The sequence below is a fragment of the Amblyomma mixtum genome, chromosome 6 (assembly GCF_055824585.1).
Source record: "Amblyomma mixtum isolate Tamu chromosome 6, ASM5582458v1, whole genome shotgun sequence".
Classification (NCBI taxonomy): domain Eukaryota; kingdom Metazoa; phylum Arthropoda; class Arachnida; order Ixodida; family Ixodidae; genus Amblyomma; species Amblyomma mixtum.
The window spans coordinates 87573982-87592197 of NC_143017.1; the positions used below are offsets into that span (position 1 = coordinate 87573982).

The 18216-nt window shown below is 46.3% G+C and overlaps 1 non-coding gene across 1 annotated transcript; it reads right to left on the reverse strand.

The window, feature by feature from the left end:
* Positions 1-7204: 7204 nt before the first annotated feature.
* TRNAL-CAA (transfer RNA leucine (anticodon CAA)) lies at positions 7205-7279 on the reverse strand. Its single transcript has one exon. It is a non-coding gene; the product is annotated as a tRNA-Leu (tRNA).
* Positions 7280-18216: the final 10937 nt, after the last annotated feature.

Consider the following 18216-nt stretch of genomic DNA (forward strand, 5'->3'; position numbering starts at 1 on the left):
ATGTTTACGGAATCTCTCTCATGTTATGAGTGTGTCACAAATACTGGATCACGTACACGACTATAATCAACCGCAGCACTCCTGTGTCATGCTATTTACGCCTGCCCACCTTCGCATGTGCGCTGCCAAAATGTCCTGTAACAACGATTCAAAACGAAATGACGCAATAGAACAAAATATTTTTATAGGTATGGCATAACCCTTGATACAACGACGCATTAAGATGTTAGGGAATATGCCTGCAGTCTGGCGAGAGGTTTTTACGACCTAACCTCTGAAATTATCCTGAAGAAAAGCCAAGCCTTCGATGACAAAGGTTAAAGACCTGCAATCTCCCAAAAAACTGGAGGCAGGCTCAGGAGTATGTTAATCGTTCTCGTTCTCATGCAACAAGTTAAGCTGTTAGCAGAAGCGAACTGTATATTAGGAAAGATAATTTATGGCTTAAAAACATGATATAGTTCGATCTGAATGGAATAATTTCCGGGCGCACAAAATGAGGAAAGGAGTTGTTTCATACGCAAGCAAAGGGTATTCTATGTATTGGCCTTGAGATATCTGTGAATCAAGTTGGCTAGAAAGTTACTTCATTACATCGTGGTCGCACTTGCTGCTTTAACTAATCGAGCCATTGCGAGGATTCGTGACAATACAGAAAAAGACTATTTTCAGCGATATGCATATTCGGCTGCCAGCTTGTGTGGGCTGGCGATATTAGATTCACCAGGATCCCCGAAATATATCGCCGCCTTGGCGGCTATGTTAACAGATTCATTAGTTGCTGCCCCTTAGTGCAGTATACCCTGGTATGCACCGCTTGCAATTCTAAACAAACTAGAAAATCACGCTCAATTAAAGGACAACTGAAGAGACCTACCAAGTCAACGAGCCCTAAGGAGCCGAATGTGTAATACTTGGAGGTAAGGTATGCGATATCCTTGTGCTAGCATTTGAATTAGTTACGTAATCGTCGACTAAAGCAACGATAGCGCTGAGTCTTTTCTTCAGCTCTCACCGCCACGTGCAGGGCCTGATAATGACGTCATCTACGGCGGCGGTAGGAATTTGGTCGCATTCTTAAAAGCCACTTCAGCTTCCTTTAAAACATCGAAGGAGCACACCTCGCCCGCTATAGACGCCATCGCCAACCTCTGCACGGCGATGGCCAAGTACGTTAAGGCTAAACTTCAAGGAAGAAGAAATACCAACGTCAGTCTTCAGGGATGTAGCAAATGTACTTATGTTAGAAAAGAAGCATTTACTATTTCGCAGTGATGCCCATGAAGCAAGAAACTTTAATATTTTGAAGTTTAAGATTTTGTTTAAGTTTAAGAGTTAAGTTAAAAGTTTAAGAGTTTAAGATTTTGAAGCGGTGGTCCCGGGTTCGAACCCCGGACCAGGACGAATTTTTCTTTAACTACGAAGTTTCTGAGAAAGCTGTATAGCTTTCCTTTGTAGCCGTATGGCTGCGCTCGGGTGGATGTCAATGAGTAATTACTCCCTTATTACAAATCTACTCCACCTTGGAGGATTCCCCTAAAAGCATTTGACCAACACAGTTCCCACTTCGAGTTATTGATCAATTCGCTCTCGCCCTACCATAAGCTTGCCATCCCGGTTAGCTCGATTGGTAGAGCGACTGCTCCGGTGAAGCGGTGGTCCCGGGTTTGAACCCCGGACCAGGATGAATTTTTCTTTAACTACGAAGTTTCTGAGAAAGCTGCAAAGCTTTCCTTTGTAGCCGTATGGCTGCGCTCGGGTGGATGTCAATGAGTAATTACTCCCTTATTTTGAAGTATAGTTCTTGAAATATCTTTTTTTTTGTTCAAAATGAGCAAGAACACACTCACCATTAGCAACACCGAGAAATCCGTGCTTATAATGCTTAGAGATGCAACACTGAGCACGATAAGAGGGAAAAATTGCAAAGGCAGAGAGGTATGGGTAACGTGGAGTCCGGAAGCTTTACCACTAGCTGCGCCTTTCCTTTGCTTTTTAAGCTCACGGTCATTTGAAGGTGAAAACTAGGCACAGGCGATCGAAGCACGAGGTCCCGCATTGAAGCTTTCGCTTCAGACATGGAACAGATTAAGGCCTCAGAAACACGACATTTTCACGCACTGTGGAGAACGAAATCAGAATAAAGATGATTTATCCTCTAGACGACAGAAAAAAGAAACACCCTGTTTTCGCACTGTGAGGCTTCTGGCAAGCTGTTATAAAATTAGGGGGGATGGTCGTTATTATTACGAACATTTTCCTGCTTACGCCTCCATATTTTTCCTCAAGTCGTCAAATGGTCGGTCCTTTGAAAATTCATGCTTCATCGTAAAAGATTACAAACAGCTATCCGGAGATCCGCCTAGGTGGCACGCCAACTACATCGATGTTGGCATTCCCTTCTGTATACCTGTTAATAATTGATCAAGGGAGGGGAAAGCATTAAGATTTTTGCCAACGCTTCGACGAGAGTACTTGGCTTCGTCTGGGCGAAGTGTTCATCATTGGCGGCCCACAAAAACTGTTTTAGACAGTCTATAGAGTGTCTATAGACTTGTGTCTATAAAGTCTACAGACTGTATATAGACAAATCCTAGAGAACAGTCTATAGGCATTACAAATGCATTGACAGTATATAGACAATTTGTAGATTTAGGGCCATACACTTTTAGTAGACTTTTGTCTATAGAAAGTCTATAGACTATTAATAGGCAAAAAGCAATATCTATAGGAAGTCAGTAGAGTCATTAAGAAGTCTATAGTCTGTCTATAGACCATTTTTATAAGGGGGGATTTAAATAGGACCTTCACCCCTTAAGGAGGAAGTCCCGGTGATAGGGAGGAGGGCGTGAAGTGGGAAGGGTGTTAGGATGGGGAGCGCGACTCCTGCCCAAGCATGATGGCTGCTAAAGAGGATTAATTAGGGAAAATATAGCCAGCTCAAAGGAAAGGAATCCAGGGGTATGGAGCCCGCCAGTGATGAACGCTTTGCCCAGACGAAGACAAGCCCTCTTGTCGAAACGTTGGCAAGCACCAGGAGGCTCTCCCCTCCCTTGTTCACTTTGTAATTATCATGAAAACATCTACCTGCCCTTTCTCCACCATGTCAACTGTTGATGGCTGTTTAAAAACAGCTATCCACTAGAAAACTTAAACTGTACGCTGGAGAAAAAAAAAGGAAACACACTACACTAGAGACTCGCTAGGTCAAGCTGATCTAAACTACCCCTATTCATGCATAACCATCTCAACTTAATGGTTATTAACGCCTCTACATTATTAGGACAGCGCCTGAATTTACTGTATATACAGCGCAGAATGCATCGTGATGGAAACTTTCTATCATAGCGGTGATAACCTGTTTTCCCCCAATGAAGTTTGCTAGATCGTATTCGGAGCTTAGAGGTCAAACGCCATTCATGCAGTCAAGCTCGGCTGTTTTCGTACCCCTCAGGGGTCATCACAAGGGTGCAGCTGCGGCCCATTATTTCATGGTGCTTATAAATTCAACGAAAATAAAAACACATTTACTGCTCTTCTGCACGTGAAACGTGTGGCACCCTAAGCCTGCACAAAAAATGCCTCCTCCCATTTGCATACAAAGGAAACTGGATGAACCTGTGCGGGAAGGCAGATGAGTTATTTGTGCGCGTATAGCCGTAGCGTATTCTCAACCATGTGGGGTACCTTTACGAAGCACCAATCTTATGGTAAAGTTGGTCGTTCATTTCGAAAAAAAGTGATTGATTTTGTTGATCTTCTTTTTTCTGCAGATGCCAGTATAGGGTCGTAAATCTGTCAGCACGTTCTCGTTGCGTCCGCCATTTTCTTCGATAACATACGAGACGGAACGAGAATGCCCAATCTCCTCCCACCTCAATAATTGTCAGTGTTCTTCCCGCACTATTTCTTTCAGCTCGGAGGAGTAGCAAGTTACACAGACAAGGCCGAACATCTGTCTTTTTGCCGAGTCCCGCGGAGAGGGGCCCGGGGCATTCCTTTCAGCTTGCACTCCCGCTGTTTCACCCCACTGTGTGAAATGCCGGTGCAAGGCGGCTCTTTTGTGTCCCGCCACGAATTATTAATCCCTTTTGACATCCCAGTGGAGCAGGTACCATGACAGAGTATAACTTCTGCGGTGGCATCGCGCACCGGTTTTGAGGTCACCTTCAGGATTACCTGCGAACCTGAGCCTCGGTGTGTTTGCAGTTATGGAAAGCAGTCCTGAAAAGAAGGAGCGCCACCCCCGAGCTTCGCTGAGACTGTTGGCGAAAGAAAGAACGGAGCCACGCCGAGGCATGACTCACGAAACGAAAATTATGAACCGTTAGGTGGCGTGGGGTCACCTTGGGTTCCTCCCACTAAGCCACAATAGATAACGGGGACCTTGGGGGGCCTCATTCTGTTCTTCACTCTGTTCTGTCCTTCACGTTTACCTTTTTTTTTCTTTTCTCTTCGTTCGCTTGAGTGGCGGGCACTGTGCTCAGTCTAGTTTCATTTTTCACGAGGGGTCCGTCCCTTTTCTCCGGCGGGGCTTCGGTGCGGACCGCATAGGGAGACGCCATTGGATGAAGGTGCGCCTTAAGCTAAGGGGATTTGTGCATGGAGCTGCACATCCAATGCTTCCTTACGGGCATCTGATGCTCACGCAAGGGCAGAGCGGTTTTGGGGGTGGCCCCTCCCGAGGCGGACCTGTTTCGAGGCCGCATATATGGGTTCCTTGCTCAAGGTGCCGCGTTATTGAACGTAATCCGACTCCCCACAAGCGCAGCTTTTCAGCCACGTTTGGCGTCGCTTCAAAACTTATCGAGAGGTTTGTCGTGGCACCAATGTGCACGTGTTCTGGGGTACATACGAGGTCGTTTACTTTGCATTTTTCTGTTGCAATTTTTAAATATTATGCGAACTTGGCTCACTGAGATGCACCAAGATGTTGGTTCAATGCACCAACAGACTGTACCACTTTTTGTGGGTGTTGTCAGAAGCCAGCTGAGGCGCGTTACGAAGTGAACGGAAAGTTTCCAAGACCGCATACTGCGTATGCATGTGTCAGAATGCTTCTCATTACCATCACAAGAAGAAATGCAGAATCTGTGTCGTATTTTTAAGGCAGCCCAATTAATAGCCGCTCGCAACAGTAACTTGCTGCGCAGTGCACAGGCGGTAGTGTTGCTGCGCTTTTGATTTTGAACATGCAACGACGACGGCATTCAAGAATAGATCGATTGCTGCTTGAAGAATTTCTTTCAATGAAGGTACACCGGTATCGACAGTGATAGCGATGAGGTTCTTGCATGCAGAAGCACGAAAAAATTACAATATAACCCTTGTAATTGTCAGTGTATAAACCGTATGCTTCTGAAAATTTATTCGCGCACAATTGCTTCTCTATAGAATTTAAGTTTGGATGCTTGATGACGAGAACACAGACTTTCGGTTACACAGATATTTGAGGTAGGACACGTGCCATGTATATAGATTGAGAAAAGTCACGCTGCTACCTCGTGGCTCCTTCCTGGCCTGCTTATTTGCAATCGCAAGTGGCGAAGATACATAACCTATAACGAAGTCATACCGTATGGTTTTGAAGGTGACGTCACTAACTTTCACAGTTCCAGAAACTGTTCTTTGGGACACACACACTTTCAGTAGGCAATAGCCTATTCATTGAGTCGCTTTCCACACGTCGTATAGTAAGCAGTCTTTGCGACTGTCAAAAATCTTCCATCCATTATGAAATCAACATTCCGACTCCTCTAAAACTAAATAGAAAATGACGGCCAATGGCAGCTTGCTGTTCCAGTGCGGGCATTCCAGTTAGCAATTTCTAAAACGAGCAGGTATACGAGACGAGGCTCGGCAGTTTCAGCAAACTGTGATAACCTCCAACACCGTACTTCGAGAATATGACGTCGTAACTTAAGTTCCCTAAAATAACACTTCCAGAAACCGCACCTCCAGAACGAACAAGCTGCAACCTCCACGGCAGAGCGCTTTCAGTTGACCTCAATGATAATACGAAAGAGCCAAAGGACCCGAGATCGAATCCCGACAAAGACGGCCACACTTCAAAGAAGGCGAGATGCAAATGTCGGTCTATGTCCAAATGTCTATGTCCAAAAAATAAACAGCTCACCCAATTTAATAACGTGGAAGGTCTAGTGAGAACCTGTTGATCCTAGAACACATGTGACAGAATGTGTCACGCATTTTAACACACTTAAATGCAGCTCTCAAGGATGCGTGAAAAGTTACCGAGGGGCGCTTATAAAAGGAAGGCATTTTGTGATATTTAATCCTCCTTAATCTTGCGCCATTTTTAAGAACCCTTCTCAGAAATGCTGGCCCGCAGTTATTGCGACGTTCCCTATAAAAAGATGTGATTTGGCTATAACATGTGCGTGACTCCACTCGGAAAACACAAAGGGAGCACCTTGAATGTAGTATACACTCCGTCAACTTTTTCTCATTTAAATGGGACATTATACGCATATGCTGTGCCTAACAGCCTCTAATGGACATTGCAGAAGCGGACACAGGAGATCCACGCGTTACGAATGCCTGATAGGGGCTTGTGAAACGAATGCGTAATATGATATCTAATCGCAGTTATATTTGCGCAGTTTTGAAAACTCGTTTTAGAACTGAACTGTTGGGCCCGTAGCTATAGCGAGGTTTGTAATGGATAGATACGTGACTGGCATCAACACGTACTTGTCGCCAGCGGTGCTACGTACTAAAAGGGTTTGCAGTGTATGCACCCAGATTTTGCTCTTTTTATCGGAGTTTCACTTGGACATCTCCATTACTACAGTTAGCAGCGGCTAATGGAGCTCTCAGAAGCAGGTTGATGAAAATCCGTAAAGGTTACGAGAGATGCTTGTGAAACGGATGCTTGGTAACAGATCTTAACAGGATTAAGCTTCCACAGTTTATGGGATAAGGTTCAAGGAGGACGGATTTGGGATGGATGGAGCACGTGGCTAACTTCTTGTATAAAATAGAAAAAAGGAGAACCTTGGGGTTACTATACAAAGCCCTCTTATACATCTTTGAGCAGACAAGGGAAAGAAATTAGGGGCTCGTTATGATATACATATGAAGGAAGCCAACAGCCACCGAAACCAAGGAGCGTAGAAAAATGTTTCGATCTTTTTTTTATTTGTGGTGTAGATTTTTGTGGAGTAGAAGAAAAGAAATCGCATGCCGCCGGTGGGATCCGAACCCACGATCTCTGAATTTTGCGTCCAGTGCTCTACCAACTGAGCTATACGGCGGCGGCTATCTAATCTTACTTTCGTGAGTATTTGTGCTGCGTGGGACTTAGCCCTGAGAATATTCATCAGCGTCATCCTCGTCCATGGCAGCGGACGTAGTACGCCCCGTATTACTCCGAATATCACGCTGAACGGGGGCCATCATGCACAACTACCCTGGATAACAGCAGCTATGAAACTATCCCAGACGACCTCGTGGAGGTCCGCGCTCGATATCCGCGGGGTGTTGAAGAAGTGAATTTTGCTTCATGAAGGTTTTGCGAGAACCAAGTTGGTGCGCATGCGCATACAGTTAAGACGAGATTTGCTACAGGCGGAGATGTGCCTGACAAGGACACGTGACTACATGACGCTATCGTGAAGGCATACTCGTAAAGCAACAAATCGTTATCCTTCCTGAGTTCGAGACCTCGCTAAAATTTTTTACGTTCTGCAAACTGGAAGGAGAACGACAAGATTAAACCGGTTGCTTGACTTTCTCCAACAGATGCATTCTGACTCTGGGAGAACAACTATTTGCAACTTCTAAACTGCCTGCGGGGTTAACTAAGGAACTAATATTCTTCTGGTTAACCTCCCTTCCTTCTTTCTCCTTCTTACGAACTACTGCTTCGTCAGAAGAACAGCACTCTCCTTCGAACAAACTGAGTTGGTCATTTGTTGTATGTCACCTCAGCTTGTGATTATATCCGATCTTGGGTCTGTTGTCGCCTGCATCTCTAAATTATTCATTAACTGATTCAGCCGGCTGTGCATAACGGGAAGTTTGTTTTTATCGGCAGCATGAAAGGAATGTGCCTCAGCAAACGCGCTTTATTATAAGTATACTTTTCAAGAAATGCGTGTATGTGTGCGTGAGTTTGAACAAAACTGTCTGCTACTTGGAGATATTTTTGTGGATGAACTGCAGCCGTATACATGAGAGAAGAAACGCTTTCATCACGGCACGCATAGAAAATTTTGTTAAGACTTTAAATTATATATTTGTTTCGAAACAACGACCTTTTACGAAGAAAAACATCGCTAAAAAATGTTTGGGCTCAAGCAACGCACTTCCATTAAACTGCGGTCCATCATAAAAGATGTACGCCGCGAAACGTCATAACGAAGTGTTGACGTTGCTGGGGAATATCGGTATGAATGCTCGCTGTGGCCTTGAGTGCACTTCATTAAATTTCGCGTGGCTCGTATTACTTAGCGATACATTGCCAGTGCTCCTTGTTCTCTAGGGACACGCTCAACAAGCTCCACTTATCGCCTGAATGTGCTTATCTTTAAGAAGTGTACACGTTTTCCTTGATTGTTTCTTCACTTATCCAGCTGGTCAAACTGGATAAGTGATCTTTCGCAGCAACGATGCAGCAACGACCTTTCGATGACTGCTGAATTTCATCGCTGAAATTCACAAAATGCATTAAGCAGAAAGTGTACTTGTAGTGCTGTGCTATAGGCAAAATGCAGCATATATAGCTATTTGAAAGGCAGGTAAGCGTTCCAAAAATAGTCGAAAGGTAACTTGTGGTTGCGTTTGTTTTAAAATTGATTACATTAGTAATCCAGATTGCCCAGGATGGAAGTCCAGGCGAGTAAACGTCCTGGATGACCTGAAAAGCGCAACCAAAATGTTGTTCTCGTAGTGCATTAGCGTCTCTTTCATATATAGGCCAAACTCTCGATGATGTTATCTATAATATTGGTGGCGTTCTGTTTCATTGTGCAAGGAGGAAATAACATAAAAAAATGAATAAATGATTACGATATAGTCGGTAATGTGCGCAGCTCTTCCCACGCCACCTGTCTCCGTTGGTAGGTGGCGTGTTAGGCTGCTAGCCTCCCTGCGAGATCTTCCCGTGACAGCCACCTTCCGGTCGCCCAATCCTCCGCTCTCGCCGTCGCAGGTGGCCTTTCGCTCTGCTACTACCTGGCACGGTTGTCAGGTGGCGTGTTATGCCGACTACACAGACAACGCCGACGACAACTGCGACTCGGAATCCACAAACGAGCGCTAAGCAGGTAGCATAAAGTCCAGGTACCGGGAGAAAGTTCTCAGGCTTAGTGATCTACTTTCTCCGGTTTTATTGTAAGTTATTTTTCTGAGGACCCACTATTGACAAAACATTTATACTCCTGTAGGGTGAGTGCATGACTCTTTTGAGTTACTCTGGATCAGAAGGAATACTTCAATCCTTGGAAAAGCCTTTAAACGAGTTGCAGTGTTGCATCAATTACGCTTTAACTCTTTCGTAAACGCATGGCGTCGCTTTAAACGTTTAAACGTACGCTTTAAACGTATGGACCTTTCGTCTGCTTCGACGTGCTGTATTCCTAGACCATTGAATGCCATGGCTCCAGGACCACTAGAACCACATGTTCGTAGTTGGCACCTTCACCAGAGCGATGTGACTGTTAAGATTTAACTTCGCCGCGCCTTGAGCGGACCGGCTGTGGACAATACTGGCGCGCATAATTCTCATGAAGAAAATGTGGCAAGAACTTTACGGAAAAAGTTCGTCCTCTTAATGTTGCAAAAAAAAATGCTTCGATGGGGCGGTCAAGAGCACTTACAATGCGCCTTAGTATGTGAGAAGCATTTACGCTCACGAAAGGGATGCTTCCAAGATTATAGTCGACAGGTGCAAGTGGAGTTCCTGCAGGTTATAACATGAAAGCGACTGCGAAATTGTGAGCGTTTGACTTACCAGAGGGGGGGGGGGGGGGGGGGGGGGGGGGGTGTCTAGTGTGCTTCGGTGTTTAAAGTGATGTTATGAACCTTTTGCAACCGCTTTAATGTTCGTTATTTCACGTCTCATAACGGTCAAGAAATAGCTGCGCATGCCGACAGTCAGAAAAATGTGTTCAAACTGCTTATAAACGCTTGGTAGCAGTGTGAGGTGTTGTGTGTTCACTGGAACCACCTCAACGTCCTCGGTGTACTAAAATGCACGAACTACATAGGTATTTTCTTAGTTACAACAGTTTGAGTTTTTTATTCGATTTTAATCACGTAGAATTGCTGTGAAGCTGCCTAAACGCTAACGTCAGAATTTGACCCCACATAAATAAAGTTAATCCAAAGAGGCGCAAATTTCGCACCGATTTCTATTAAATTCGATACAATGAATATACATTTGCTCGTATCGATATCGAATTTTTACTTGCAATTGTGACAGTCCACTTTAAAATGACATCGAAACAGATTTCAGTCATGCATGTATGTTATGCAGTAAACTTTACGCGATATCATCGGACCTTTTAGTTTTGGTTCAGATATTTAATTTCTGTTACGAAAAGAAATGCAGAGATGGACTGTGGAGACTCCACCCGAGCTAGCACGAACAGACTGCACGACGTAATGATTAATCGCTTGTTATTTTATCGCGTTTTCACCAGTGCGTCCGCTAAACCAGCCGCCAGTGCTGTTAACTTAGGAGATTACTGCTCACAGTAACAGCAACTATAAGCCAAAGCTCATGCGGAAAGGTTTCTGTCCTGATACCGCAGACAGCGGCAATGCCTCTGTTCAGGCGGCAGCAAAAAGCCTCGTTCAACGCTTTTTCCCCTGAAAAATAATAAAAACATAAATATAGCATTTACAAACGCACGCGGAGTGGAAAAATAGCCTAAAGCGAATCTCTTCACTTTAGTCCGCCATCCACTGCATCATTGTTGCAAAACGATCAGTGTACTTTTGAGAGTGAAAAAGTCACTCGTTAAACACAATATTTACAACAATTAATAAAAGGGCTCCCGTTTATAAGCAGAGAAATCTGCCATCCAATATGTGCTTTTGAAAAGTAATAAAATGCAGAGCCTACGCAAGCAGATTGACGCGACAGCACTAATCTGCAGAGCAATCAAGTTTGTATCACAAGGCTATGGACACCACATTACATGCAAATCTGGAAAGAACAGTCCCTGTCACTCAGTCAGCCCACTAATAAAAAGAAAGAAAAGAAAGCAAGGGAATCTTATCCGACGCAACGAGCAAGAATTTGCTGGCCCATGATTACTCCCGGCTGCCTCCAGGCTCCATGTTGATGGTGTTGTCGAGCGTCTCTTCATATGCGCGACTTACCAGCGGCTTCCCATTAGCGTCAGCGCCGTATAACGCGTGACGACATGTCGTCAGCGTCGTTTACAACCGCGGGCTCTGCCCTCACTTACAGTGCACCATAAGTGGCACGCCGCCCTAGGGCCTCGCCGCCACTCGTTGTTGGATTGTTTCTTTTTTTGCCTTTTTGCTCTGGTTCTTCTGAGGCCGCGCAGTTTATTCCTTGCCTGTAAACGTCTCCAGACTGCCTCTTTGGCGGCTCCGGCTCTCCGCAGCCTGCATTTCGGAGAGCGACTTTCTCTCCGTCGGATGCACGGGCGTAATCTACAGGCCTCGGGCTGGCCACATTGAGCGGCATAACTCAGGGCTTCCCGCGCCAGCGATGCGCACTTACACGGGTGACAAACAGGGCCAGGCGGCCGCGAAGGCTGAAATATGGAGGCACGTCGCGGGGGCTGCTGCCGGCGCGCATTCCTCTCCCTCCCTCTCTCGTCGAGTGGCATCCTGTCAGCGGCAGAGGCGCCTCCCAGCGGACAGTCCTTTCGACTCACGTCGCCTCCCGCGTCGGGGTCGGCACGCGGGAGAAGCAGTATAATCCGCATCTGCGGCTTCCGCGGCGGAGTCTATCCTCTGCTTCTTTCCCGAATGCCACACAACGAAGCGGGCAGCAGAGTACGGTCATGGCGTGCCGTACCCTATACGAAGAAGGGAGGGTGGGCCACAGGGGCCTCCCTTCCTCGGGAAAGCTGCGCCCTGCTTCTGGCGGCGGGGCCATCGGATGTGCGGGCATGCAGCGAGCTGCGCACAGACCCGCCATAACTTCTCGGGTCCCCGCCATATTTCTGTCTTTGACGATGGACCATTTGCTCCCCCACTTGCAGCAAGCCCGTGCGCGGGCGGACAGGGGCCGCCAATCTGCTGCGCCCGTCGAGCGAGCGCCCGAGCAATAAGTTGCCGCGGCTCGTCCATTTGCGCCGCCTGGCATCGCGCCGATAGAAGTTTCCCGACAGCCGCCCAGAAGCGTTGGCATGTGCCGCTGAATGCCTTCGCGAGGCTTGTCAGCATCGCGTACACCTCGCCGGCGCGCTCCTCAAGAGCACCATTCGCTGCTGCTGCCCCTGGCAAGCACTGGTATCTTGCTCCGCTTTGCCCCCCTTGTTTTCTGTTTCCTTCGGCTCACGCTCGAGTGTTCGGTACTTTGTTTCGCTAGGTTTCCTGTTTTTGCTGCCCGGCGCGCTCCCTTCAACGCCACGCGAACGGACGCTGCCAGTATTTCTCCCGCTCCATCACTGTCGTGGGAACTAGGAGTCCTCCTCCGTGCAAGAGAGGCTGTCGTGGGAGCTGACGTACTGTCTCTCCGCTTGTTCTTCAAAGCAGTTCGGCCAGCCGTTTCCACGCCGCACTCGAGCGTATTCAGTTTCGTTCTTTCACACTCGCCCCCCGTTCCTGTCTTGCCTGACGGGGTTCTGAGCGAGCATTGGACCATTTGCTAACAGACCATCAGAAACGCCTTGGTAATAGGTTTTTCTTTTCCCCTTCGCTGAGTCCTCCAACTGAGTAGGCGGGCCTTACCGTGGAAGGTTTTGTGATCGATCTAATTAGCATGAAATTTGAAGTTGAAGATTGTTCACTCGGCTTGCAACTGATCACCACTACAGAGCCTTTGTTTTGATACGGGCTTGCATACGCAAAAGTTTGACTCATTGGAAGCTTCCCTGTGCTCGCACAATATGAAGCTCATTTCCGGGTCATAACGCGTACGCTAGGTCGGCAAATGCACTAGGTAGGCTGCCTAGCGGAGAGGTATCTAAGAGGTACTTAAATTTAGAACTATGGAAATATTAGAAACTCCGAAAAGGCGCTGCTGAATTAAAATGCATTTCTATCCATAAGTCTGTTGACGAAACACTAAAATTCCACTTATACGACAGTCTAAGCAGCATGTTCAATTGCGTTGTCCTGCACCACTGTGCGGACAAGACGAGCATGCGTAACTTCAGCTCAGCTAAAGGATTTCACACGAAGCGCGAAAATTCTGCTTAACACTCTACTGGGTATCGTGTGAGCGTATTGTTTCCAGAAGTGTCCTGTCCTTAAACGTGTGCTTGTTAAGAACAGTTAAAGATGAAACACAGCCAGTTGTAATCCGACACAAGTGTTCAGTGCTTCAAGCCAAGCAGTGTGATAATAATTCAGCATGCTTACACAAGTATAAAATACAAAGAAGCCCTGGTGCCGGCCGACTACGCATGGTATTGTTACACTGCAATCTGCTGCATGACTGTAATGCTGCCTGATTAAGCCAGGTGGGTTGTTCTTTAATTCTTTTATTTTATTAATTTAGGTTCAGTTTTACTCGTCAAAGAATCTTCGTTTCTAAAATCATTTCTAACGTGATCAAGAAACGCATCCACTGGGCCGCCCAGCGTATATACGGGTGCGACGGCCGCTCCAGTGCATATAGTTGTGCATAGCTGTCTCAAACTGCGCTCTGGTATACGTCGCGTTTGCGTCATTGTATAACACCTGCAGTGAACTTTCCACACCTTTTCGCTTCGCCGCGCACGTGCTCACTCGCGAAGGGGGCGGGACGCCGTTCCTTCCAATCGGCGGCAGCGTTTTCTTTTTCGAACATTTCTCCAACTCCACCGCATTTCTTTGCTGTTACTTCGCGAGGGAGTGAGGCACGTGGTTATCGAGAATATAAATTTATAATCGCACAAGAGGAAGCAACTCTATGCGAAGTGAGGAAAAGGAAAAATAAAATGTAGTAGAAATAGGAGGAGGACGCAGATGGGCTCGACAGCAGCCGAAAGGGCTGCGCCGGACTTGGGCGAACCGAAAATTTATACTGTGAACTTTGCGAGCTTCGCTCGTGCGGGGAAATAAATGAAAAGGAGTAGTGAAAAAAAAAGTAATCAAGAGAGAGAGGAAAGAAAGTGGTATGAAGACAGGCATGGCTCAAAAGAGCTGAATAAGACCGGAGGAAAAAAAAAATGAAGGCATTGCGCTCTTTTGCATGTAGAAGCAGCCACCCCACCGATGCCGTGTGGGAGAGTCCGCTGCTATCATGACTCGCTCGCCGGGATGGTGTGCGGATCGGTCGTTGAATATTTATGAAGTTTGTACATCGAGGACTCCTCCTTCCTACGTTATAACTGCGTTTTGCCGCCTTTATTTCTATAATTTTTCTTCCAGCGCCACTTAATTCTTCTTTCTTTTTTTTTCCCCCCGTTCCTCCTGCGTCGTGTTTTAGCGCCGTTGCATGCTTCACTCTGGCGGATGGAAGAGATTGCGCCGTCGCCCCTTCGCATGGCGCTAGAGATGACGAAACCACGCGCTGAGCGGGACATTTCTATACGTTTCGCTTTTTCTTCTGCTTGCCTTTGAGGTCATTTTCGCGAGTTCAGCGCGAACATTGAGTTCCGAGCTTTTAACAGCAGCGAACAGATATTAAGTTCCTCCCCAGGTACCTAAAGAACAAAAAAAATTGGCAGAAGAGTGCAGAATTTTTAGGCTGTAGTAGAACTTCCAAATGTGGGCCTGAGTAAGAAGTTCTGCTCTACTGTATTTAAGGACTGTTTCTTATCGAGTTATCTTTCTGTTTGTTTGTTTTTTAAATGAGCGCCGACTTGCTGTGCCGGGTGACGAAATAACAAAAACCTCTTTTTTTCATTTTTATTTTCTACCGATGCTTTTTTATCATTAATTTTTATTTAAGGCAAAAGTTACCGTCCTCCTTTTTTCATTACCAAGAAAACCATACTTTTTTTGGGATTTTTAAAGCGATAAACTAAAGCTATAAACAGCGCTCCTTTTTACAATCAGTTCGCGGAAATAACTTTACTGCAGAACAGATTGCATCGAAGTGATTTTCAGTTCCCATTGCCACCGCCCAACAGCTTGTCTGAAATATCAAAGCCACGGGAAAGCAGCGTATACTCAGTCATTATCAAATTATTGCTCTCCAGCACCTTCTGAAAATACCTGCATGTATAAAGGTCAGATTACGAGTAACAAACGCAGGACTCCTTCTGGTAGGCATTACACCAATTATGAACCTCGCATAGTACCCCCCCCCCCCCCCCCCCCCCAATACATAAAAAAATGTCATGGCGAAGACATCCCTTATTTCATCGACGTAAAGTCTGAAGAGTAGCCTTGAGCCTCTCCCATTCTACACGAGTCCGGTTTCTCCTTCTTTTTACTTTCTTTCAATCGCTATCGTCCGTATTCAGTTTGGTCGCTTTTATAGCTATTTTATTCTAGTGGTGTATTATAGTGTTTTTCTAGATTTCTAGCTTGTGTACGTTTCCCCTAGTGGAATGTATAGGATCCATGGCACACAGGCAAGAACCACCGTTCGCGTTTCTTCATTTAACAGAGTGCCGTTGCATTGGGAACTGTTAAGCCAAGACGTGCTATGGCACAGCAAGCTAGATGCGATCCAGATGCCCCGGGCTCCCCACCCTTCCCGATCTTCCGGCCGTTCTTCTCAGCCGCGTAACGCCCACCGACCACTTCTTTCCGTTCCCTGTCGGCCATCGGGGCTCCGGGCAGATAACGGGGCCCTATCCGGGAGTAGGCCTTATCGTACTTTCTTGTTAGCGCCCGGTCTCAAGCGGGATTCCGCGGCCGGCGAGCGCTGTAGCAACTTCTTCCCCACGTCCCCGCAGCGCCTTCGTTTCCGATTAACCTCCTCAGTTCCTTTTTCCCGAATCTCTATACCACGCACGAAACGGGCCCCGTGCCGGAGATATATAGGGCTTGCCCCATGCCCGTGCGGCAAGCCCAGAATAACAGAGAGGGGAAAAAAGGAACGAAAACCTTTTCTCCGTCGTTCCCTCCATTCCAGGGAATCCGATGTTGCAGGTCCCGAAATCTTCCCCCATTTTATTTGTCCGCCGGAGGAGTCTGAAGCTAGGAGAGAAAGCCTTCGACTGGCAGCACCCTGTCCCTGCCGGCCGGGGCAGCATATCCACATTTCTTCCTTGGCCTGCCCGCGAGGACTGCCCAGAGGAAACGACATGGGCCGGGCAACCTTTCCTTCTCCTGCCTTTATTTCCCTGTTTTCTGCTTTTCTGCTGGAAGCCGTGCGCTGCGCTATACCACACTGTTCCTTGCGCGTCTCTCGTGCTTCCAAATTCTGGCTCCGGGCCGTCAGCGGAATGCGGGGCCATCTCTTCTCGGTGCTCCTCTTTACTGCAGTCACCAGCCTCCGTCCTTATCTGTCTTCTTCCTTTTTTTCCCTATTTCTTCTTTCTACTCCGCTTCCCGCTTCCGATGCGTGGGCCGATACCGGGAGCGTCAGGCTAATTTGAGGAAAGTAGGATTGATTCTAGGTAGCTAAGCACCGCGGCGGATAGGGATAAAAAGGAACTGGGGAAAGAAATCCAGCTTTCTTCCACAGGTTTTCCTATCTGTATGCTTATTTGATCGCTTGTGATGCCTTAAATGTCCAGTATTAAAGTTTCTTTTTTGTTGTCGTGAGGCAGTAGCATGCATTTCGGGTAGCAGAGGCCTAAAAATGGAAAAGTTAACGCAAAATAGAGATAAAAACTATTTCAATAGCGCCGCATGCAAAATGATCCCGCATCATTAGCAAGCCGAAGATGCTAACGGTAAACTTGTAATAAGAAAACAATAACATTCAATATCTACCACCTCGACACCGAAGCAAAATTTGTTGTGGCATTTATTAGTAGGTCATTATGTGTGGTTAGACCCATGATAAGATAACCCTATTTTTTACAATGGCGTTTAATGCTTCCCGCCGGCCTTTTCTACATCTTTCTAACTGCAGCGGTAGGTACAATGATAGTAAATGGGCAAAGAATTAGTAACTTGAACGCCTAACTTTTTCTGTGTCATTTTCTTGAAAGGACGCTAACTGTTCTTTTTTACTGCGATTGCAGTAACAGTTGGACTTGGCGAATGTGCTGGCATTGTCATTGTGAAGCCTGGGTGAGGGACGCCTCCACACTACAGAAGCACCACCCACTAGCCACCTACCTATCGCAAGCCCCCAGAGAAAATGCTTTCCCTTTACCTACTCAATCTCCCACTGACACCCTCAATCCACCTCCCAACCCCTACCGCTCAGAAAAGAGCCATCTACCAACCCTCTTTTTGGGAACGAGCCCGAAAGCGACGCCCACCACCAATCAACCTGCGTTAACCCACCATGCATGAGACCTGCACTCACTGAGTAGCTTACACTCTGAATACGAATATATGGGAATAAAAAAGGAGTAAACTCTACTCTAGTACACTCCCTTATTACAAAAGGGAGTACGCTAGTCTGACCTGTGTTGTTTTGCAGTTTTATTCTTTCAGTTGTGGCGCGTGTAAGTTAACCTAAAACTAAATCTTTTCTGCCTTTATTGTGTCTGTTTATTGTTTTACTTTATTATGCATTTATCCAAACGAGAGGCTTGTTAACATATGTTGAGTCGCTAGCTTTTTAACTATTACTATTAGTTTCCTTGTTTATTTATAGGCGTGTAGACCACCGTGTGCAATATCCATATCAGCTTTCAGAATTTCGAAAATGCAGTTACCGTCGGCTGTATGACTCAAATTTTTGCCAACACCGCGCCAAGATACATGCGCTTTAGAAAAGCTTGCAGGCAAAGCAACCTCTCCAGTGCTTGTAGCTTGTCCGAATTGCCAATATTTACAGGGCCACAGCATCTATAGCGTAAGTGCGTCTTCGAAATTATAGAAACTGATATCAGTATTACTTACGGTGTGCTACAAGCTTTCAAATAAAGTGAATAATAGCAATAGTTAAAAAGCTAACTATTCAATATTAGTTAAGGAGCCTACTGGCTAGTATGTCTTAGCTCTATTCAGATGTGCTTCGCCGCTGACGATACTATGAGCGTT